This window comes from Delphinapterus leucas, chromosome 21 (genome assembly GCF_059928025.1).
Source record: "Delphinapterus leucas isolate spDelLeu-1000000601 "Yukka" chromosome 21, BTC_Dleu_Yukka2, whole genome shotgun sequence".
Classification (NCBI taxonomy): domain Eukaryota; kingdom Metazoa; phylum Chordata; class Mammalia; order Artiodactyla; family Monodontidae; genus Delphinapterus; species Delphinapterus leucas.
In genome coordinates this window covers 15,635,112-15,660,541 of record NC_143149.1, presented here as the reverse complement: position 1 = coordinate 15,660,541, position 25,430 = coordinate 15,635,112, and the positions used below count along the sequence as shown (strand labels likewise).

Genomic DNA, 25,430 nt, shown 5'->3' with positions numbered 1-25,430 from the left:
AGAAGCCCCCAGCTGACACAAATGCTTCATGGGTACTCGACCCTAATATCTCTCCCTGCTCTTACCCTTCATCCCCTATAGCAGCAAAAGGGGCCTTGTCACTCCTTTCCTTAAAGTTCTCCAGTGGCCTCTCATTGTTCATCCAAATCTAACCATGCCCTCAAAACTTTAAAAATGTGGCCTCTGGCTGTCTCTTCAAATTTCTCCTCTGCTCCTCTGCCCCTGTGACACTGGTCTCCTTGCTGTTACTTGAGTTCACGTGACACAGACCCACTTCAGAGTCTCCCCACACCTTTTTCTCATGCAGAGGTCAAGAATGCTTTTCTCCTGAATGTCCACATGAAAACTCCTTTACTTCTTTTGAGTTTCTGTTCTCATGTCTTCCCTTCAGGAAAACCTTCCCTGATCCCAACTGGATCTAAAACATGAACTATTTCCTACAACGATCACTTCAAACATTACTTAAATGTATTTAAAGGTCCAAATATGCCAGCAGTTTTTCAAAGAATTCTTGAATAAACCCCAAATAAATGTCAAATAAGAATGTAAAATAAGTGCTCGCTTCAGCAGCACATATACTAAAACTGGAACGATACAGAGAAGATTAGCATGGCCCCTGTACAAGGATGACACGCAAATTCGTGAAGCGTTCCATATTTTTTGGTTATAAAGCAGAAACTAACACACCATTGTAAAGCAATTATACTCCAATAAAGATGTTAAAAAAAAAGAATGTAAAATAAAATCATTTCTTTTGATAGCACAATATGTTAGATACTCACAATCTCCGGGAAATATTTTCCTCTGAGATTATTAAAGGTACACTTCCCTTTTCTTCAGAATCATGACAGGTTAAGTATTCTTTCCACTAATCTATCAGTTATTTATAAAATAAAATAAATGCATTGTGCAAATGGATGTAAACAAACAGTGACAATTTGTTTTATATTCTGAGTACATTTGCCATAGTTTGCATTTTAATAGCCTGCCTGGTAGCTCTTTGAGAATGTTGTTAGAGGCCAATAATTCTTAGAAGAGTGCAAATTATGAAGAGAGAGGTTTGATAAAGCGCTTATTATTTTGGTGGCTAAGCTATAAGAACTCATGTCTGAAGTTGATTTAAGAGTATTTCTTAAAAGTGGTCCAATGTGATTTATTTCTAAGAGCTTTTTGCTGTATTCATCTAATATTAATTATTTGGAATTTAAAAATCATATTATTAAAGTATTTACTTGACACATTACTAAGAGTCAAATTTCAATAGGCCAATTATCAAGACCACACCTTAAGACACTGAATTGTCCCAGGGATGAATCATCTCACAATCTAACCTGTACACAGTAAATTCAAACATATGGAAAACACACTCAAATATAAAAAAGGAAATAAATTTATTAGAGGTTTTTATGAATAAGACTTGAAATGATGCTTTAACTTATTCCCTTTTTTATTTGAGCAAATTTGGATTTTGAGATTTTTTTTTTTTCTGAAACAGACTTTATTTTTCAAAAGTAACATAATTTTAAAAGTGAGGAAACTTTAGAGATAATCTGAGCAAATCGCCTCATTTAAAAATGAGATTAAGGTCTAGAGAAGAAGATGACTTGCCAAAACCCACAGACCTAATTGATGTTAATCGAACAGCACTATTTGGAGGTCAAACTCCAGCGTAGTAACTCCAAGTGAATGTTGTTTTCATTAAGCTACAATATTTTTATTCCATAACAGTTTTATGAAAGAATGATTCACTCAATTTATTTTTCCTCCAAATTTTTATAGCACAAGTGTCACACAAGACAAGGTTTATGCTTCAAAGAGCTTGGGGTTTAGTTAAAGAGATTTAAGATACATTTATTCAAACAACTAACAAAGTAATGGCATGTAATTATGTACAGAAATGGTAACACATAGGTTATGTGATTAGCATTTTGCTGATATTTGAAATAGAAAACACAAGTATATATATTACATATAATATATATATAAAATCATGAACAAAGTTAGACTCTCTTAGAAATTAACAGATGGAGTAGGAAAAAGTAAATAAGACAGAAAAGGAAGTGAATGACACCATTGTAACAGAATATTTAAATGAAATTTTCTGTCTCGTTTTCCACTGAAGCCCCAAAACAACAGCAGTGAATTACTCCCCACAACCCAAAGGAAGGTGCTAGCTGCCCACAGAGTGCTTGAGAGTGCTTGAAGAAGACCTTGTTGGCAACTGGTTTTATAACCCTTTCTCAAATTTGAAAATACATTAAAGTTGAAGAGGCTATGAGTTGAAAATTAGAGTATTTCTTTGGAAAGTTGTCAGGGTTGCTTTCCTCTCCTCTTAGCTTAATAAAGGGACCTCAATAAATAAGCCCTGTTGGAGAGCGCACAATATATGTTTCCTAAAGCTGATGTGACACTAAGAGCTGGTGACTTATACTTAAGGAACAGTCTAAAAGCATGAGACTAACTATAGTAGCCTCTGGAAGACAAGCTTGAGGAGGAATGGTACTACTCATGAGTACAGTTAAAGTTGTCTATCTATCCCCCAGCACCTAGATGTGGAACCTGTGTAGCTACACTAGCTTGTCCAGTTTCCTGCCCAAAAGAGATTCTGCAAAAATGAGACGTTCTCAGCAGAAAGAAACTGGAAATGAACTTTCTGATGCAGAAACTGCAGTGCAGCCAACAGAATGAGAGGCAAGGTTCTGAGTTGAAGGATCTGTGTTCAGAGGGTCAAGAGGGGAATATGCATGAAACCCATGAAAATAACCATGGGAGAGAGCTTTAAATCTGCACAGCCAGAATAAACTCACACCAGGTCCCATAAAAGCCAAGCAGTAAGACCTTCCCTGCTTCTCACCCTCCTTTCTCCTCTCCATTCCTTCTAATTCTGCTGTGTGAGTGGGTAAGAGGGTAAAAGGGCCCATTGGGAAAATTAAGGAATGGATATATGCCTTTCTCATCCTACCATCAGCTTCAGGTCTGAAGCAAAACAAGCTGGTAGAGATGAGAAGCTTTCATTTGGTATGAATTTGCAGCACTGATTTCTACACTGGACTGGATTCCACAGTTACTGAAATGAGACTTTCTATCTAAAAGTGATTGGGGTACATCTTTGGTATATGTGAACAATCAGAAAAGTCATGTGAATGAAAATTCAAGGGACAGAAGAAAAATGGCTGATTGAAGAGATTTAAAGAAATAGTGTAGTGGGAGGAAGGAATGAATAAGTTCACTTTCTGACTGCACCCTAAAGTCCTGCTTATTCTTCATAATGATTATACAAGCTGTGTGTGTGTGTGTGTGCGTGTGCATGTACACACTATCTCTGTGTGAAACTAATTTTTTCTCTTTTCTGGGATATTATACACACACACACAAAACAATGTATTAGTGCCACAAGAAAAATCAAAATTAATGCACAAAAGCTAGAGTCATACAGATCATACTGAAGGACCTCAAAATAATAAAATTAGAAAAATATATATATTTTAAAACTATGCAGTTCCCCTGCCAAAAGCCATAAAAGGGAAAGTAAACAAATAATTCTACTTGGAAATTCTCAAACATTCTTTTAAAAAGCCTCACTCTGGAAAAGTTTTGTAACCAATGGTTGTGCTGGTTCTAAATATGAAATCCATCCTAATATCCACTGACAGATTCAAGCCAAATTTCATGAGGGATTGGGTACTGAAGTTCACAAAACATTGCCACTAAGACTTATGCTGCTGAAAGTCTGAAACTGTCTGATAGAGGCTAACAGGAGAACAGGGGGGACGTGGGAGTTGGCCCCAACACAGTAGTATGATCCCAAGGGAAAGGGTGGGTGCTTTTGTTATAGAGCAGAGAATCGGAAGTTGAGCTGTGTTTTTAGAAACAAGACGGAATGGCTAGTTTAAGTTTCAGCCCTTTTGATCTCACTAAAGCTGGTAGCAATCACTGGTAGTCTAAAAGGCAAGAGCTTGTCCTGGGAGGAATGTCTAGTGGGACTGAAGAGATGTGCTGGTTAATTGAGAATATTTGCTTGTGCTAACATGTGAATACATTTGTATAGCCAGTCAGTGTTTTGGGTTTTTTTTTCTCATTTGTAAAATACTTTCCCCTTAATCAAATACATTCTACAAGAGTTGCTGATTCACTTTTTCCATGAAAAGTGAAAATTGTTTTATAATGAGTCACAATTTGTATTCTAACCTATCCCAGAACTCATAGATTATAGAAATGGATACTGCGTCATCTGATCCAAAATTTTCATTTATGTTCACAGGTACATTGATAAACAGAGTATCATCAACATACACAAAAATTTAAAACTAGTTTTTCTGATGATTCAGATTTTCTGTAGGTTTCATGAATATTTCTTACTGCTCTGAAATACAAATATGCTGAATCAATTCCTTCAGTTAATACTATAATTATTTTTTGTTTTCAACTAGGACATATATGATAACATCTATTAGAAAAGTTTAAAAAATAGATGTTGTATTACACAAGAGCAAGTAACCCTCAGTCTATAATTAAACTTTCAATAAAAATGCTATTGGTGGGAGAGGGGTTTATGGGAACTCTGTACATTCTACTCAGTTTTTCTGTGAACCTAAAACTGCTCATAAAAATAAAGTCTATTAAAAATACACTAAAAATCCTATTTGGCATTGAAAGTCAAACCTCATGTCAGGTAATTAACCATATTCTCTAATTGTTGCATGACCATTACTGTTCACTGATTACCTGGGACAAGAAGCACTAGTTGTATATTTAAACGGTGCTGCTCTCAGATGAATAAGGTAAAAATAGGTTATATATTTTGATTCAAAAAGACGCATTAAATCAGCAGTTATATATAAAAGTCACAAAGAATGCTGAAAGATATCATCATTCCTTCAATATAGCTAATGCCTCCTTAATAAATGATATGAGCTAAAATTTATAGAGTACTTACTCTGAGATAAGTAAAATTACTATCCCTATTTTACTCTGGAGAGAGGGAAGACTTAGAAAAAGGATAAGTGAATGAACCATCTAAGGCTACACAAGGAGGAAATCTTAGAGACTGGACTCAAATCCACTATCTGCCTTCAGGGAATGCACACTTAAGTACTACAGATATACCTCTACCCTGGACAAATCACACATGTTGAAAAAGAAATCAGTGATCAATTTTAAATTACAATTGGCCATTATAATTGGCTCATCTTACTACTGATAACTTTTGTTAACAAGAAAATATTATTGGACTAGCTTGTTCCAATGAATTATCTATACATAATTTCAAATATAACAATATTTACAGGCAGAATTTTCCAACAGCAATACCTATGGCTTCTTTGCTTTGCTTTTAAGTCGCTGTGGACAGTAAATGAAGATGAGGCAGGGCTTCTCGCCTCCTTGCCAGGTTATATATAAACTTAATCAGAAGGAGGTGCTCTACATTCACCAAGAAACGGCTATTAAAGTTCTCTGAACTGTACACTCAGCTCCACTGAGTTTAATCATTGAAAAGGATTTTAGTTTTATTTTAGGACATACACAACCTTGACCTGAGGAAACCTGTTTTCTGCAAATCAGGATTCTTCTGAAACTACTTCTTCAGCAAATTGGTGACTATGTGGTAATATGATATGAGAGCGAATAAAGAAAAAGTATATTTGTTCTGCTGAAATTATAAAAAGGATGAGTGGTTAAGACAGAGTTGCAACTAAGCTGTGTCTGCACATATTCCATGAAGTGGACAGTGAGATCTATCACACAGATAAGCCAAGCTAAAATACCACTTTTCCTTCAATTATATGGATATTTCAAACAATATACTTTCCTTGGCTTAAAAATTTGGGCAACTGCTGATCTTCACCTCTTTACAGCCCTTTTGCAGTCTTCTATTTGAAGAGATTTAAGTGAGGAAAAACTTCAGAATTCATAGAAAACATATAATGGTATAGAGTGTCCACTTATACCAGCTTGTGTCTGTGGTTGCCAGCAGCTCTACATTTAATCTTACAACGATAAGTTTCTGCAACAGCAGACTCAGTAGTAGCTGGTTCCACATACAAGTTGTAAAGTTGTGAAAGGTGCATGTGGTTAAAGAGAGTAGCCCCCAGATTTAGAAAGACTATTCAGGCTTCAACATTGCTTGTCCTAGGGCTCAGGGAATCTTCATGCACTGAATGGAAGGCAGACCAAGAGTGAAAATGCTGTGTGATGAAAAAGATATAATATAGTGGACACGAAAAAGAAAAAGGGAGCTTTCAGTCCAACGACCAGAATTCTTTGTAAGAAGGCAAAATATCTATTTTATATCAGATAAATAAGATGTGGATAAATGAGAACAAAAATGTCTCAGAGGTGGAAGCAGAGGTGGTGTGAGCAAAGCGATGTGTGTCACGGAGCAGTGATCTGGAGTCTTTTTGACTCACGCTGTGTTAAGACGCTTAGGATGAAACCTGCCCGAAGTCTTTGCTACACACTTGTTGAATGAATAAGCATTAAGTACTACTCAGATGAGCTGCACTATAGGAGGAAACGGTAGGTGACAAAGCCAGAAACATGACCCAGAAGCAGAATATTAAGGACACCAATGTCAGGTTAAGGACTGTGAACAATTTTCAGTAGGCAAGGAAATTGCTGAAAGCTTTTGAGAACAGAAGTAACATAAATGGAACTATGCTTTAAAAAATTACCTGGTTACCATACATAAGATGAATTATATGGCAAAGAGAAAACTGAGAGTCTACAGCAGAATCCAAATGAAATGAGTCTTTAAACCAAGATGAATATGGTACACACAGAGAGAAGAAAATGGATGCAAGGATTTGACAGAGATTGGAAAACAATGAATAGCAATTCAATATAGAGAATGAAGAGGAAAAGACTGATAAGTTTTAGGATTAAACCTACTAATCTACATTTTAAGAAACACAGGAAGGTGAAAAGATTTGATTATGTGCATTTGCTTTGCTCTGAGGCAATCTGATATAACAATAATAATGAGTGATAATAGTGAGGATGATAATATACCAATAACAGCCCAAACCTGGACAGTATTTAGCAGGTGCCAAGCCATGAACTAAATGCCTTACATGTGACTGAGTTCAGTAGGTATGGCTTTGGGTGTAATAAACACAAGAGAGATAGCTGAGGCCATAAGATGTGACAAGAGAAAACTTTTTTTTTTAGAGTAAAAACATGCCAATCTTTCTGACAAGAGAAGAAAACAAGAGTTAAAGCAAATTAAAATGTCTAGTCACCTGAAAAAAAGTGCTGCTATTATTAATGGAAAGGGAAGTTTATAAGGGAGTTTTTAAGGAGAGTGGGAGGTCATCTGTTCAGTTTTTCAATGTCCATCATGGAATGTGAATACAGCATGGAAGTGGTACTCTGCAGTCAGCAGGACTTACAGGCCTGAATCATGGTTTAGAGATCAGGATTGGAATTGTGACTCCTGAACTGTAAACCAGAAGGTGAATACATATTTTGGAGTTTATTTCTAATTTTTCAAGGTATACATCTTTTCTTCCCAACTAGATTATAATCTACATCAAGATGTGGAAACTATTTCTTTACTATATTCTGTAACTTCTCACATAGTGCTGGACACTTGGTAATAGTAATACATTCTTTTTAGATACATTTTTTTTTTTTTTGGCCACACCTCGAGGCATGTGGGATCTTGGTTCCCTGACCAGGGACTGAACCCATGCCCCCCGAGGAAGCACTGGACCTCCAGGGAAGTCCTAGATACATGTTTTAAGAAAAACTTTAGATGATTTTCCCACCAATTAATTAAAGCAAACATAGTGATTCTAATTCTGGTACGGTAAATATCCTAACAAGGTAAAAATCAACTTTAAAATAAAAAGCACTACATTTAAATCACTACCACTCCTGATAAGCCCATTAAATTAGAATCCAATCCACACCTGATTCTCCACTGGTCCAAGAAGCAAGACCCTGTGGTGCTTTGATTCACAAACTGGATATTGAAGGAACTGTCTGCTATGTTATGTTCAAAAAGCCAAAGTCTATGTTGGGTTATCTTTCAGCAACATAATATTTCTTATAATGACATATCAAGCATATTCATATGTATAATCACCTCAGTTGGACTTCCCTGGTGGCGCAGTGGTTAAGAATCCACCTGCCAATGCAGGGGACATGGGTTCGAGCCCTGGCCCAGGAAGATCCCACATGCTGCAGAGCAACTAAGCCTGTGCACCACAACTACTGAGACTGCATGCCACAACTACTGAAGCCTGTGCGCCTAGAGCCTGTGCTCTGCAACAAGAGAAGCCACCGCAATGAGAAACCCGCGCACCACAACGAAGAGTAGCCCCAGCTCGCCACAGCTAAAGAAAGCCCACGCACCGATGAAGACCCAACACGGCCAAAAATAAATAAATAAATTTATTTTTTAAAAAAATCACCTCAATTTCCAGTTGCAAAGAGAGCTTTAGTAACTACATTCCAGTGGTGTATTTGAATGCAATAGTTCTAACATGATATACTATTTACCAAGTGTTTGTTATTTTCAATTTCAAAAATATAAATTGCTAATTTGAAAAATATATGATGAGAATATGGAAAGGGAGAAGGTATTTTTGAGGATGTAAAAGAGAGTACATGAGATGAATAGCAAGAGTGGGACAAACACACAAAAGAGAGCTAAGGTCTTTCTTAATTATATATGATCAAAAGGTCTTTCTTAATTATATATGAATGAGGCACTATGTTCCCTGACCAAAAAAATAAAAAAAATAAAAAATCTGCATTCTATTCTACAAAGTGCTGTGACTTACCAGCTGTTGTTCTACCATTGACTGAAGTCCATTCTAAAGTGTTTCTAAAATACTTTTTCCTCTCTCTTTGGCTATCTTTAAGGAGCTCAAGAAGACACTCAAAGATAAAGCAGAATGTGAATCACACCACTGATAAACAATTCAGAGGATTTGGTTGAAAAATGTCCCTCAAGCACGGATTTAATTAATCAATTAGATTAATTAGAAGTATTTCACCAAAGACTGGTCATATCTGAACTGAAGATAACCTCTTAGCCATCTGAACAAGATATTTTTGTTTGTTTATAAAACAGATGCTTGTTGCAGCATGACCTTAGTTTAAATTACTTTCTGGCAATATACCAGTTGTTTAGTTAGCCTTTGTCAAAATAGGAGAAATTCAACTTAGTTACCCTTAGTCTTTTACCTCCCAAGACAGATCCTAGGGATCCATTCATCCACTTAATTTTTCATTCATACACACATACATTAAAAATAGTCATTGAGCACTTTCTGTCCATTTCAATATGTTATTGAAGAGTTTTGGAGAAAACTTCATAAGGACACCAATTTACAAAATAAACTTATGGCTTCTGGCTTTAAATCTATTGCTGAGTGTTATCAGCAATAATTTACAGTGAAGCATCAAAAATATGAACTCAAATTGTGGAAATGATCACAGTTTAGAATTTAAAAATCTCTGATTTTGAGGTTACATTACTTTATATACTAAATTGATTACATGGCTTCAATTATATTTATTAATATAATATTATATTATATTAATAAATATTATATTTATTAATATTATATTATATTATAATAAATATTATATTATATTATATATAATATATAAAATATATATTTATATAATATATAATTATATAATATATATAAATATAAATATATATAAAATATATAATTATATTTTATATATATATAATATATATTATATATACAATATATAATTATATATATATAATATATAATATATATAATATATATATTATATATATAATATATATATAATATAATATATATAATTATATAATATATATAAATATATATAAATATAAATATATATAAATATATAATATATATAAATATTATATTATATTATAATAAATATTATATTAATATAATATAATATATATTATTATATATAGCAATACTTATTAAATAGTCATTTCACAAACACATTACAAAAAAATGACATACTAGGGGAGAGATGTCAACGAGACAACTGAAAAAGATGTCCTCTCAACCAACAAAAATCTGGCATCCATCCATGGACAAAAGAGCCTTTGTGGGAACCACATAGGAAATTGGTGCAGTCCAAGCAGGAGGAGAGCCATTTGGGAAAGGCACCCAGCAGCACCCAGGTGGTGGAGTCAGTGTCCGCGGTCTTGACTACAGATCTGGAAACAGCTCTATACTTCTGAGGACTCACTACAGCACCACACACCAGGGTAACCGGGAGGATTCTCACCCACGTGTGCTGCGGGTGAAGGGCACACAAACCTCAGTTCCAGCGTGGACCTAGATGTGGCCCATGAATGCCCTCCAGCTCCTCAGCTGTGGCCCAAGCACCCTGGGAGAACCCTGAATTAGACAATCACCCACGGACCAAAGAGCCTCTGTGGATGTCCAGGAGTCCAGCTGAGACGTTCCACCACAATGTTAAGGGAAAAACATTAAAAAATCCAGACAGGCTGCATTGGAGAGGCTAAGAGGCACAGTTAAACTCCACAGCCTCATTCCTACCCGCAGGCGGCAAAGCTCAGTGCCAGGAGGGGACTTCTGGGCCCACAGTTTCTCACGTGGGGAAAAGTGAGAGCCTGTGAGCGCACGCCCATTCTCCCCAGCTGTGCAGGATGCTGCCAAAGAAGCCCATTTCTCTCTCACTTCGTCGGGGTACTGAGTCATGAGCTGCACAACTGGGGAGCCATGGCAGCTGGGAGAAGAGCAGCTGCGGCTCAGAGTGGAACGTATTAAGAGGACAGGGATCCTACTAACCATGTCAGGGACTCCACTGGGAGGCCCGGCCAAGAGCCACTGGGGACACTTCGCCTGTGCAGGCCCAGGGGCACTGCCAGCGCTTCACAGGCCTCGCCCACACACCCCTCCACCCGGTGGCCGGCTCCCCGTGTGTGCGCTCCCAAGGGTGGCTCCAGTGGGCTTTGCATCCCGCACCAGCTGAGCATGCGCAGAAAGCTGGCCTGACTCGGTGGTCCCGGGAGAGACCGCCCTTGGGGAAGCAAAAGGGAGGTTGTCCAGCACAGGACCAGGCTCCACAGGATGGAGAGAGAGAGCATACAAACTTAAGGATTCTGCCACAAGAGGGAGCAAGAAGTACGAGCAGGTGTGTCCACAGAAGGACTGAGAAGGCCTTGGAATCACTAACAGGGTTGATGACAGGTATTTCTCTCCTGAAGTCAGGCAGTAAAGACCAGAAGAGACGACTGCTATTTGAAATGTGAAGACAGCAATGCCAGACTTCAAGAAACAAGAAAAGTCAATGAAACGTGACACCAACAAAAGAAAAAAAAATTTTTCCAGTAACTGACCCCAAAGACATGGAGATCTTCAATTTATCTAATAAAGAATTTGAAGTGCTGAAAGAAAAAAAAAAAAAAAAGCCAAACAAGAAAATCCTCAGCAGCAAAGCCGTCCTTCAAAACTGAAGGAGAAACAAAGACTGTCCCAAACAAAAAGCCGAGGGAAATCATCAGGAAAGGCTGAAAGGAGTTCTTCAAGCTGAAATAAAAGGATTCTAATTAGTAACATGAAAACATATGAAAAAGGACAACACACTGATAAAGGTCAGTATATAGTCAAATTCAGAATACCCTGATGCTACAGTGTAGTGCTGTGTTAACCAGTTATCTCTAGTAAAATGTTTAAAGGACAAAAGTATTAAAAATAACTATAGCTACAATAATTTGTTACACAGCATAAAAATAGGTAAATTATGACATGAGAAACATAAAAGGGGTCATTATGCTAAGTGAAATAAGTCAGCGAAAGACAAATATCGTTGATGTCATATGTGAAATCTAAAAAAGCTGAACTCATAGAAACAGAGAGTAGAATGGTGGCTGCCAGGGGCTAGGGGTTGGGGGAAATGGGGAGATACTGGTAAAGAGTACAAACTTCCAGTTATAGCATGGTGACTATAGTTAACAGTCCTATATTATACACTTGAAAATTGCTAAGAGAGTAAATCTTAAAACATTCTTAACATATGCACACACACATGCACACACACACAAAACGTGGTAATTATGTGAGATGACCTTATTTTGGTAACCATTTCACAAGAGATACATTTGTCAAGTCATCGTGCTGTATACCTTAAACTTACGTAATATGTCAATTATATCTCAATGTAGCTGAAGAAAAGATATATGGATTTTTTTAAAACTGACATATTGAACTAATGCTGAAGAAAATAAATTCTCTTGAATTATTTTTATCCATTCAAATATTTTTTATCTTCATTTTCAGTGTTTAAAATATATCTACATGTGACCTATGTGACCTTTTGAAAATGTTGCCTTATAAAGTGTTGGATCTGCAGGGTAGCTAGGGAGCTGAGATGAGGGGAGGGGGGCTGGGGATAAAAGTAGGGATTTTAGAAGTAGCTCTGTAAAAATTATTGAGGAGAACTGGCAAAATTCTTTGCTACTTGACCAATCCACCAACAAATAAATATTTCTTTTTCTTTGGCTATGTACTTGATCAATATCGCAGTGGTGTAATACAGGTTTAAAGTGCCTAGTGAGTGACTGACTAGGGAATAATAAGGAAGAGCTTCACAATGGAGGAAATTAAGCTGAATCTTAAATGATGAACAGAAACTGCCAGGAAAAGAGAGGAATTCCTTTCCAGATGGAAAGGAATAATCTGTGAAAATTTACTAGCTTTTGGGAATGGCATGTTCTGAGTCATCAGTCAATGAGATAAATATTGTGGCAATGAGGCCAGAGGACTAGGTAGGCAACAGATAACTACACACTATGTATAAGATGATAAATAACTGAGATTTTATTGAGTAGGTTATGGGAAGCAAACAGAGACATTAAGCAAGACATTAACAGTTCCGCCTCCTTCTCTAGGAAAATAACTGGGAGAAAATGGAGGAAAAATTGGAATGGGATGAGACTAGAGGCAGGAAATAGTTTCCTGAAATAGACAAGACCACACTTGATGAAAATCTAAAGTAAGGCAGTGATAGTCAAACAGAGTAGTGGCTCTATTCAGAATCAGAATAAAGTGAAATTTTACAACTGGATGAATGTGAAAGTGAAGAAGAGGGAATAGAACAGATGAGAAATGAATGGAATGAAACAGAATGGAGTGGAATGGATTGGGAGAGGATGGAATGGAATGGGATGGAATGTTGGAAAGGTGATAAACTATTAACTGATATCATTAAAACAGGAAGATAAATACATATCGATCATAATAAAAAAGGAATTTGGTTTTAGCTATGTTAAGATGCCTATGGGAAATCCAGTAGATACATCAACAGTCAGAGAGAAATATAAAACTGAATCTCAAAGAGGAGATTAAGATAGAATAATAGATTAATACAAATTTGGAAGTAAACAGTGAAGAGATGATAATGTCATAAAAGTGGATGAGATGATGCTGGAAAGTGAAAAGAGAAGACCTGGAAGGAACATTAAGGAACTTTAACACTTAGGGAGCAGGCAAAGGACTAATAAGAGCTAAATGTCCTATAGCTTAGCGTAAAGTTAATTGGATAACATACGTTTCTCCAGCGTATTAGGAAATCAGGGATAAAATGGTCATATTAATAACAAATATTAGTGGTAATTATTACCAGAAATACATAAAGCAACCCACCATGACATGTGTTGGTATTAATAGAAGAATTAAGACTTTATTCAATATAATACTATGGTATTTAGTCAGTAGGGGAGGATCCAGGAATACCAAAATTGCCTCTCTCTACAGCATCCACAAAGCATATTTATGTGCAAAAAACAATGGAAAATGCCTAATAGACCAAGGGACACAGGCTATTCTTAGCTGGGCTTGGGAGAACTTTAATAACCTGGGGTGGTCACAACTCTTTATCCTCAACTCCAGGTCTAATTTATTTTTAACTAAAACAGAACAGTCCAGTCAGCCTCCATACTTAAAAGGAGGTGTGATCTTCCAACTAAAAGGAGCACATTTGAGCCCACGATAGTAAAAACTGGCCTGAGTCCTAGCAAAGCCAAAAGCTCTATATCCCCTGCTGTCACATAGGATAAAAACATCGGGTGATTGGGCTTTTGTCACTGCATTGCAGAGAGGGGAAAGGTCACACCTATGTACAGGCATTTTAACACAGAGTTTCTCACTGGCAGATGTGATCCAGTCTGTGTCCTCAAATTCAATCAATGCTAAGAGGGCTTCTCTTTTCTGGGGTGAAGTAAAGGGGGAAAAAGTCTTGCCTGCCCTACAGTTGTATATTATACCTCACCTCAGTGTATTTGCAGTACAACCTTTTATGATGTGTATTTTCTTTATGTTGCAGATAAAAAAGAAACCTTCCCATATACTGAATATTGCCCAGTGTTCTTTAAAAATTAAAAATTAGCAAAGCTAGGACTCAGATCTGGATCTGACTCCATGTGTAGTTTGGGTTCTACCGTATTACCCTGCCCTATATGGAAATTACTGACTATATCAGGAATGCATCAATACTATAGGCTGCTTTGGTCTTGCTGCAGTGTGACAGCTGATGTCCATGTATCCTCTAAAAATGTGCTTTCAAAAAGTTAACTTGGTACCTATTGCTATGACCAGGAAAAGTGACCCTATATTTCTGGCATATAATTTATAGTAGTGGCTTAAAAAAGAATTTCACATCTTTCAGCTTGACATGTATTTTGTAACTGAAATGGAATCTAACTGTGCAATAAGATAAAACCATGAAAAATTCTAGAAATTTTGTTTAAATATTTTGTAAAGAATTGTGCCTACAGATTACCTATATTTAAGGTCCACACATGTAAAGAAGCCTTATGTATGAATTTAAATATAAAATGAGGACAGTTAACAGGCTACTGGAGTCTAGAGTGACCATTTGATGCTCTTCTGCCAGATGCCATGAAATTAAATCTCCTCTATGATTTTGGGCTTCACAGACTCATCATATTATAGGATTGGGTCTTTCTGCTTTTCTCAAGGATGAGTGCTCAAGTATTTCAAGGTTATCATTTCCATTACACAGGAAGAACTTTCTCCTCCTGTACCCTGACTGAATGTGAAATCCCTTCTCTTTTGCATGTGCCTCTGTTATAACTGGAATCTTATCTAGGAGCATGATTTGAATGAGCTCTAGTCCATGAGGACAGTCCATCAGTTACAGGAATGCATCTCAGGTTTAACTATTCAGAACTTTAAAAGCCATAGATTGATATTCAAGTCAACATACGGTTGATTTCTCTTTTTATTCTGGTTTATAACACACAAGTCTCTATAAAAATGTGTCTAATAAAGTCATATTTGTACAAAAAAAGTTGTAACCAATATAATTTAGAAGTTTTTTAAAGTCTTTACATTTAGACCAAGAAAAATATTTATAAGTATCTCAATGTTCCAGTTGAGATGATTAGAATACCAGCTCAACTCATTACCTAGGAAAAAACATAGTCCCCTCTTAATAAAGTATTGCTAACAACATTTATAAGTTATTCAAAGGTCTTAAAAATGTCTGTATATTTTGATCTTTCCAGTCACCTGTCATTAAAAAATTGGTAAGTAATTGAAGTGAATCTGAATTTTGTACTTGATTTTACCCTGTATTCAAGCAGTTGTTGGAGGAATACTTATGGAGAATCACTAAGTTACATCTGGTTAGCATTATTCAATACGCTCCAATGTTAATTGGGGAAAAGGAGGTGGGTTTCTTGTAAAAGGAAAAATGTGGATATATGTACTAAAGTTGCTAAAAGAAAGTTCATATGTAGTTGGCAATGTGTCATTCTTTTTGAGCCTTGAGTTTTATTTGTATAAAATCTATTTCATTATACTTGTTTAAATCAAAGTTTAAGACAGAATTTCTTGCAAGATAATTTCTTGTAATTTCGGTTAAAAAATGGCTAAAATGTGAAAATCTATTGTTTTTATTTTTTTAAGTTTATTTTTAATTTATTTTTTCTTCTTAGTCAACAAACTTTATACACATCAGTATATACACATCAATCCCAATCTCCGAATTCATCACACCACCACCCCCACCCCCTGCCGCGTTCCCCCCCTGGTGTCCATACGTTTGTTCTCTACATCTGTGTCTCAATTTCTGCTCGGCAAACTGGTTCATCTGTACCATATCCAAGGTTCCACATATATGCCTTAACATACGATATTTCTTTTTTTCTCTTTCTGACTTACTTCATTCTGCATGACAGTCTCTAGATGCATCCACATCTCTACAAATGACTTAATTTTGTTCCTTTTATGGCTGAGTAATATGCTATTGTATATGTGTACCATATCTTCTTTATCCATTCGTCTGTTGATGGGCATTTAGGTAGCTTCCATGACCTGGCTATTGTAAATAGTGCTGCAGTGAATATTGCGGTGCATGTGACTTCTTGGATTATGGTTTTCTCTGGGTATATGCCCACTAGTGGGATTGCTGGGTCATATGGGTATTATATTTTTAGTTCTTTAAGGAACCTCCATACTGTTCTCCTCAGTGACTGTATCAATTTACATTCCCACCAACAGTGCAAGAAGGTTCCCTTTTCTCCACACCCTCTCCAGCATTTGTTGTTTGTAGATTTTCTGATGATGCCCATTCTACCTGGTGTGAGGTGATACCTCACTGTAGTTCTGATTTGCATTTCTCTAATAATTAGTGATGTTGAGCAGCTTTTCATGTGCTTCTTGGTCATCTGTATGTCTTCTTTAGAGAAATGTCTATTTAGGTCTTCTGCCCATTTTTGGATTGGGTTGTTTGTTTTTTCAATGTTGAGCTGCATGAGCTGTTTATATATTTTGGAGATTAATCGTTTGTCCAATGACTCATTTGCAAATATTTTCTCCCATTCTGGGGTTGTCTTTTCATCTTCTTTATAGTTTCCTTTGCTGTACAAAAGCTTTCAGTTTCATTAGGTCCCATTTGTTTATTTTTGTTTTTATTTCCATTACTCTAGGAGGTGGGTGAAAAAATATCTTACTGTGATTTATGTCACAGAGTGATCTTCCTATGTTTTCCTCTAAGAGTTTTATAGTGCCTGGTCTTACATTTAGGTCTCTAATCCATTCTGAGTTTATTTTTGTGTATGGTGTTAGGGAGTGTTCTAATTTCATTCTTTTACCTGTAGCTGTCCAGTTTTCCCAGCACCACTTATTGAAGAGACTGTCCTTTCTCCATTGTATATTCTTGCCTCCTTTATCATAGATCAGTTGACCATAGGTGTGTGGGTTTATCTCTGGGGTTTCTATCTTGTTCCATTGATCTATGTTTCTGTTTTTGTGCCAGTACCATACTGTCTTGATTACTGTAGCTTTGTAGTATAGTCTGAAGTCAGGGAGTCTGATTCCTCCAGCTCCGTTTTCTTCCCTCAAGACTGCTTTGGCTATTCGGGGTCTTCTGTGTCTCCATACAGATTTTACGATTTTTTGTTCTAGTTCTTTAAAAAATGCCATTGGTAATTTGATAGGGATTGCACTGAATCTGTAGATTGCTTTCGGTAGTATAGTCATTTTCACAATATTGATTCTTCCAATCCAAGAACATGGTATATCTCTCCATCTGTTTGTATCATCTTTAATTTCTTTCATCAGTGTCTTATAATTTTCTGCATACAGGTCTTTTGTCTCCCTAGGTAGGTTTATTCCTAGGTGTTTTATTCTTTGTGTTGCAATGGGGAGTGTTTCCTTAATTTCTCTTTCAAATTTTTCATCATTAGTGTACAGGAATGCAAGAGATTTCTGTGTATTAATTTTGTATCCTGCAACTTCACCAAATTCATTGATTAGCTCTAGTAGTTTTCTGGTGGCATCTTTAGGAATCTCTATGCAGAGTATCATGTCATCTACAAACAGTGACAGTTTTACTTCTTCTTTTCCAATTTGTATTCCCTTTATTCTTTTTCCTCTCTGATTGCCATGGCTAGGACTTCCAAAACCATGTTGAATAATAGTGGTGAGAGTGTACATCCTTGTCTTGCTCCTTTTCTTAGAGGAAATGCTTTCAGTTTTTCACCACTGAGAATGATGTTTGCTGTGGGTTTGTCATACATGGCCTTTATTATGTTGAAGTAGGTTCCCTCTGTGCCCACTTTCTGGAGAGTTTTTATCATAAATGGGTGTTGAATTGTGTCAAAAGCTTTTTCTGCATGTATTGAGATGATCATATGGTTTTTATTCTTCAATTTGTTAATATGGTGTATCACGTTGATTGATTTGCATATATTGAAGAATCCTTGCATGCCTGGGATAAATCCCACTTGATCATGGTGTATGATCCTTTTAATGTGTTGTTGGATTACGTTTGCTAGTATTTTGTTGAGGATTTTTGCATCTATATTCATCAGTGATATTCATCTGCAATTTTCTTTCTTTGTAATATCTTTTTCTGGTTTTGATATCAGGGCAATGGTGGCCTCACAGAATGAGTTTGGGAGTTTTCCTCCCTCTGAAATTTTTTGGAAGAGTGAGAAGGATGGGCGTTAGCTCTTCTCTATTAAATGTCTGATAGAATTCACCTGTGAAGCCATCTGGTCCTGGACTTTTGTTTCTTGGAAGATTTTTAATCACAGTCTCAATTTCAGTGCTTATGATTGGTCTGTTCATATTTTCCATTTCTTTCTGGTTCAGTCTTGGAAGGTTATACCTTTCTAAGTTTTGTCCATTTCTTCCAGGTTGTCCATTTTATTGGCATAGACCTGCTTTTAGTAGTCTCTTAGGATGCTTTGTATTTCTGCAGTGTCTCTTGTAACTTCCTTTTCTCATCTCTAATTTTATTGATTTGAGTCCTCTCCCTATTTTTCTTGATGAGTCTGGCTAATGGTTTATCAATTTTGTTTATCTTCTCAAAGAATCAGCTTTTAGTTTTAGTGATCTTTGCTATTCTTTTCTTTGTTTCTATTTCATTTATTTCTGCTCTGGCCTTTATAATTTCTTTCCTTCTGCTAACTTTGGGTTTTGTTTATTCTTCTTTCTCTAGTTCTTTAGGTGTAAGGTTAGATTGTTTATTTGAGATTTTTCTTGTTTCTTGAGGTAGGCTTGTATAGCTATAAACCTCCCTCTTAGAACTGCTTTTGCCTCAGCCCATAGGTTTTGGATCGTCGTGTTTTCACTGTCATTTGTCTCTAGGTATTTTCTGATTTCCTCTTTGATTTCCTCAGTAAGCTCTTGGTTATTTAGTAACGTATTGTTTAGCCTCCATGTGTTTGTGTCTTTTACGTTTTTTTTCCCTGCAATTGATTTCTAATCTCATAGCACTGTGGTCAGAAAAGATGCTTGATATGATTTCAATTTTCTTAGATTTACTGAGGCTTGATTTGTGACCCAAGATGTGATCTATCCTGGGGAATGTTCCGTTTGCACTTGAGAAGAACGTGTAATCTGCTGCCTTTGGATGGAATGTCCTATAAATATCAATTAAATCTATCTGGTCTATTGTGTCATTTAAAGCTTGTGCTTCCTTATTAATTTTCTGTTTGGATGATCTGTCCATTGGTGTAAGTGCAGTGTTAAAAGTCCCCCACTATTATTGGATTACTGTCGATTTCCTCTTTTAGAGCTGTTAGCAGTTGCCTTATGTATTGAGGTGCTCCTATGTTGGGTGCATATATATTTATAATTGTTATATCTTCTTCTTGGATTGATCCCTTGATCATTACATAGTGTCCTTCCTTGTCTCTTGTAACATTCTTTATTTTAAAGTCTATTTTATCTGATATGAGTATTGCTACTCCAGCTTTCCTTTGATTTCCATTTGCATGGAATATCTTTTCCATCCCCTCACTTGCAGTCTGTATGTGTCCCTAGGTCTGAAGTGGGTCTCTTGTAGACAGCATATATATGGGTCTTGTTTTTGTATCCATTGAGCAAGCCTGTGTCTTTTGGTTGGAGCATTTAATGCATTCACGTTTAAGGTAATTATTGATATGTATGTTCCTATTAGCATTTTCTTAACTGTTTTGGGTTTTTTTTTTTTTTGTAGTTTCTTTTCTTCTCTCGTGTTTCCCACTTAGAGAAATTCCTTTAGCATTTGTTGTAGACCTGGTTTGGTGGTGCTGAATTCTCTTAGCTTATCTGTAAAAGCTTGTCTGTAAAGCTTTTGATTTCTCCATCGAATCTGAATGAGATACTTGCCGGGTAGAGTAATCTTGGTTGTAGGTCTTCCGTTTCATCACTTTAAGTATATCATGCCACTGCCTTCTGGCTTGTAGAGTTTCTGCTGAGACATCAGCTGTGAACCTTATGGGAGTTCCCTTCTATGTTATTTGGCATTTTTCCCTTGCTGCTTTCAATAATTTTTCTTTGTCTTTAATTTTTGCCAATTTGATTACTACGTGTCTCAGAGTGTTTCTCCTTGGGTTTATCCTATATGGGACTCTCTGCACTTCCTGGACTTGGGTGGCTATTTCCTTTCCCATGTTAGGGAAGTTTTTGACTATAATCTCTTCCAATATTTTCTCGGGTCCTTTCTCTCTCTCTTCTCCTTCTGGGACCCCTGTAATGCAAATGTTGTTACATTTAATGCTGTCCCAGAGGTCTCTTAGGCTGTCTTCATTTCTTTTCATTCTTTTTTCTTTATTCTGTTCCACAGCAGTGAATTCCACCATTCTGTCTTCCACGTCACTTATCTGTTCTTCTGTCTCAGTTATTCTGCTATTGATTCCTTCTAATGTAGTTTTCATTTCAGTTACTGTATTGTTCATCTCTCTTTGTTTGTTCTTTAATTCTTCTAGGTCTTTGTCAAACATTTCTTGCATCTTCTCAGTCTTTGCCTCCATTGTTTTTCTGAGGCCGTGGATCATCTTCACTCTCATTATTCTGAATTCTTTTTCTGGAAGGTTGCCTATCTCCACTTCATTTAGTTGTTTTCTGGGGTTTTATCTTGTTCCTTCATCTTAGCCCTCTGCCTTTTCATCTTGTCTATCTTTCTGTGAATGTGGTTTTTGTTCCACAGGCTGCAGGATTGTAGTTCTTGCTTCTGCTGTCTGCCCTCTGGTGGATGAGTCTATCTAACAGGCTTGTGCAAGTTCCCTGATGGGAGGGACTGGTGGTGGGTAGAGCTGAGTGTTGCTCTGGTGGGCGGAGCTCAGTAAAACTTTAATCTGCTTGTCTGCTGATTGGTGTGGCTGGGTTCCCTCCCTGTTGGTTGCTTGGCCTGAGGTGACCCAACACTGGAGCCTACCTGGGCTCTTTGGCGGGGCTAATGGCGGACTCTGGGAGGGCTCATGCCAAGGAGTACTTCCCAGAACTTCTGCTGCCAGTGTCCTTGTCCTTTGGTGAGCCACAGCTGCCTCCCGCCTCTGCAGGAGACCCTCCAACACTAGAAGGTAGGTCTGGTTCAGTCTCCTAGGGGGTCACTGCTCCTTCCTCTGGGTCCCAACGTGCACACTACTTCGTGTGTGTCCTCCAGGAGTGGAGTCTCTGTTTCCCGCAGTCCTGCCAAAGTCCTGCAATCAAATCCCACTAGCCTTCAAAGTCTGATTGCCTAGGAATTCTTCTTCCCATTGCCAGACCCCCAGGTTGGGAAGCCTGATGTGTGGCTCAGAACCTTCATTCCAGTGGGTGGACTTCTGTGGTATAAGTGTTCTCCAGTTTGTGAGTTACCCACCCAGCAGTTATGGGATGTGATTTTATTATGATAGCGCCCCTCCTACCATCTCATTGTGCCTTCTCCTTTGTATTTGCATGTGGGGTATCTTTTTTGGTGAGTTCCAGTGTCTTCCTGTCAATGACTGTTCAGCAGTTAGTTGTGATTCTGGTGCTCTCGAAAGAGGGAGTGAGAGCATGTACTTCTACTCCACCATCTTGAACCAAATCGAGAATCTATCGTTCTTGTATCAAATTAACCCAGTTATTGAGAAGCAGTAACATTATTATTCCACACTCAGTTACACCCACACCGTAAGTCTCAATTAATATAGTTCTTGACATCCCATGATAATAACAGAAGAAAATGCTTGATGCAGAATCTAATGTAATGTATTTGAAATAAGAGAGACCTGGGTTCAAAATACAGCATTCTGTTTGATCTCAGTGAAATGAATTAAACAGTGTCAGCCTTAGGGATAAGCAGCTCATAGAGCTTCAAGATGTGGTCTGTGGTCCCTTTTTAGAAACCCTTCATCTTTTTTATTTTATAGGTACCAAAATTAAGATGCAGTAGAAATCTAACTCAACCTCATTAATCTCATTCACTATTCAACTGCTGTAAATGAGAGAGAGCTTTGCTAATCTGTGAGGTAGAGCTCAAATATAGTAGAAAACCAATTAGGAGTGTTGACCAAGCACTGCTAACTGATATTGATTCAGACTTAGAACAGGAGAAAAGGATGCATAGAACAAATAACCAGATATGAGAACAAAAACCATAGTATGAGAAATAAGAGAAGCACAATTTTATAAATTGTATTCAAATTGTTACTTTGCCTTTGGCTTTGGCTGCTCCCAGGAAAGGGAATATGGTGTTGGTGGGGGGTGAAAAATACTTGTTTTAAAATAAAACTGAGTCTTTGGTGGTATTCACATACGTACACACACACACACACACACACTTTGGTAAAATAGTAGCAGAGTAAACACATATTCTTAAAAACTGTGGAAACCTATTTAAATGAACAAAAACTAGGGGCTAAACCTCCATCTATAATGAAGTTGAAATATACCAATCCCAACCTTGCACATTATACAGAATATTTATCAAATACGTACAGTGAAATTTGGTCAAAGGCAAAACTAGAAAGCTGATACAACAATGAATTGCTTGCATACACCATTTTAATTTTCCTGTAGTGAAAATAATTAACTCAAAGAAACTGTCAGGTGAAACAGAGAGAAGAAGAAAAAACGTATATAGTCACCAGCTTTGAAACTGCTTACCAGATTCAATTAATCTGCAATAAACACTACTACAGTTACACACGCACAACACACACACACACACAAAACTAAGGGTCACGGTGAACCCAGCTCACCACTTGCCTGAAAGGGACGAACACTGAAAGCCAAGTGAAGACATGTCCTTAGCAAAGCTGAATAGAAAATGTTTTGGGACATCACATTCCATTTGAAAGTGCCAGCTTTCCAGGTCACTGTCCCCAGTCTAGCAGAAATAGCTCGTTTAAAGTATACCACTATTCCAGAAAGAACAATATAGAGAAACTACAAAACTTGGAATTAATTCATATAACATAGTGTATATCAGTTTCAGTCCTGAAACTCACAAGTACAAGGGATACTGCATTTTCTCGTATTCTTTAAATTAATTTGATTTGACTCAAAGTCTCCATACTGCAAAGCTGGTATGAAATTCTAGCTCATTCTTGGTACTACTTGATCAGACCGATGTTCTGAGCATTAGAGAAACCCCTCTCATTTTCAGACAAACATATATATATATATATATAAATATGTTATATATATGTATCACATCTTCTTTATTCATGCACCCCCTATATATCTCCTAAGCCTTCCTTCTCTGTGAACTTGAAGGGCTACCTTAGCTCTTAGCAAGACTGAAACCATGAAGATCTGAACAGCAGTCAACACTGATGTTGAGACGAGAGACCTTTTCTTTAGAAGAGAGAAAGTGGGTATTCTCAGAAGCCTTAGATACTAAAGGATAAAAAATGAGAGATACTATTTCACCCAATAAAATTTATAGCATTATTCAAATCAAAATAGTCTCCTAAAATCATATTCAATTCTGGATTTGTAAATACATTTTTAAACTTGCAAAGTAAAATAGATTTTTAATAATATGTATTTAATAAATATTGACACCCCCATTACCTATTGAATTTGAGTATTGCAGATAAACAGCTTAGGAGAGAATATTTGCTTAGAAAGTAATTAAGGAAATCAGTTTTTTAATGAAAGCAATTAACATATTCACAGTGCTTCCATTTAATGTAATTGCTTAATATTAATGTACAGCATAGACGGTTTAGTTAAATTACTTCTAATTTGTTACAGAGCATCAAAGCTTTCCAGTGAGATTAGGTTTCACCAAATAACCTGTACTTCTAGATACATAAAGTGTTTAAGGATAGTGACTGGTGAAACATTTCAATATAATTGAAAATAATATTAGAAGATCCCCCCATTGTCCTTGGTAGTCAAAGTTAAATTTTTAGTCTTTATGATGCACGTGTGCTTAAATTTATGCAACACAGGGTCCTCTAGAGCATCACTTTGAGATTTCAACCAGTAGTGCTCAAGCTTTTCCACAGATTGAGAAATGCTTTTTGAGAACAGTTTTGGTCCGGCTAGCAGGAGCTTCAGCAACCCACTCTTGTGTAGGAAGTGGAATGGACTTCCATTAAGAGAAACATAAGTTTTCAAATTTAACGTTTTTTATATTTGCAGACTATATGGCAGGCATCCAGAGGTCATGGGTCTTCTTTCAATCAAAGAGAACAACCTCACTTCAAGGGAAGATTGCGCATTATCTAACATGCCTATAGAAAGTGCATCAGAGAGAGAGGCTAGAAAGAAAAGACCAAGGCAATGGTTCTCCACCTGGGCCAAACCACACCCTAGATGTTCTTCTGAACTCCCATGTAGGATTCTCGTATAATACCTGTCACTCCTTGCGTTGACGTTAATTGCATATTTGCAATTATATGTGTTGAGCTTCTCTTAGAATTACGTACTTATTAAGAGTACAAGATCTAGAGCCACACAATTTATGTTCATATCCTAGGCCTGCCACTTGCTACTTCAGAGATCTGCATAAGTTACTTAACATCTCTGTTCCTTTGCTTCCTATCTATAAACGGTTTTTAAAGTTGTTATGAGGATTAAAAAAAAAAAAAAGTTGTTATGAGGATTAAAGAAATTAATACAAAGAAGTTTCTAACACAATACCTAGCATATAATAAATATTCAATAAATTTAGATATTAATATTACTAAATTGTAAGCTCCATAAGTGCAGGATTACAGTATTTATAACTATGTACTGTAGTGTTTAATTCAATGTCCTGTACCAAGTTAATTACATTACCTCCCCCTTCCTGCCATACTTAACTCTGATACTTCAGTCTCAGAAAGACCAGTCCTCTTTCCAGACATTAGGAACCCCATTTTATATGTTCTAATAGCATGTGGATGTGTATCACTCTTTGATTTATTTCATCTTATCTGCTAGTGCATAAGCATCAGGAAGACACAGACTTTATCTATTGATTCACTGCTGTGTCATTAACAAATATCTTAGTGTCCCATATATGAGGGGCATTCAATGAATATTTATCGAATGAATTAATTGGAATAATAATTAAACAGAGCTGACCCAGATGCCTGGAGGCTAGTTGCTCACACTGATAATAAAATTTAAAAAACAAAAACCTGATGTGTTAGCCGAGTAAATTAAGAGTCAAGCAGTGGATGTTTTCATATTTGCACACTTGACAGTATTTTCTACTAACAGGAAAATTAGCCACTTTCA

The 25,430-nt window shown here is 36.7% G+C and overlaps 1 non-coding gene across 1 annotated transcript; it reads left to right on the top strand.

Annotated features, from left to right (window-relative positions):
• Positions 1-554: 554 nt before the first annotated feature.
• LOC115803247 (U6 spliceosomal RNA) lies at positions 555-661 on the top strand. The gene has a single exon (XR_004023929.1). It is a non-coding gene; the product is annotated as a U6 spliceosomal RNA (small nuclear RNA).
• Positions 662-25,430: the final 24,769 nt, after the last annotated feature.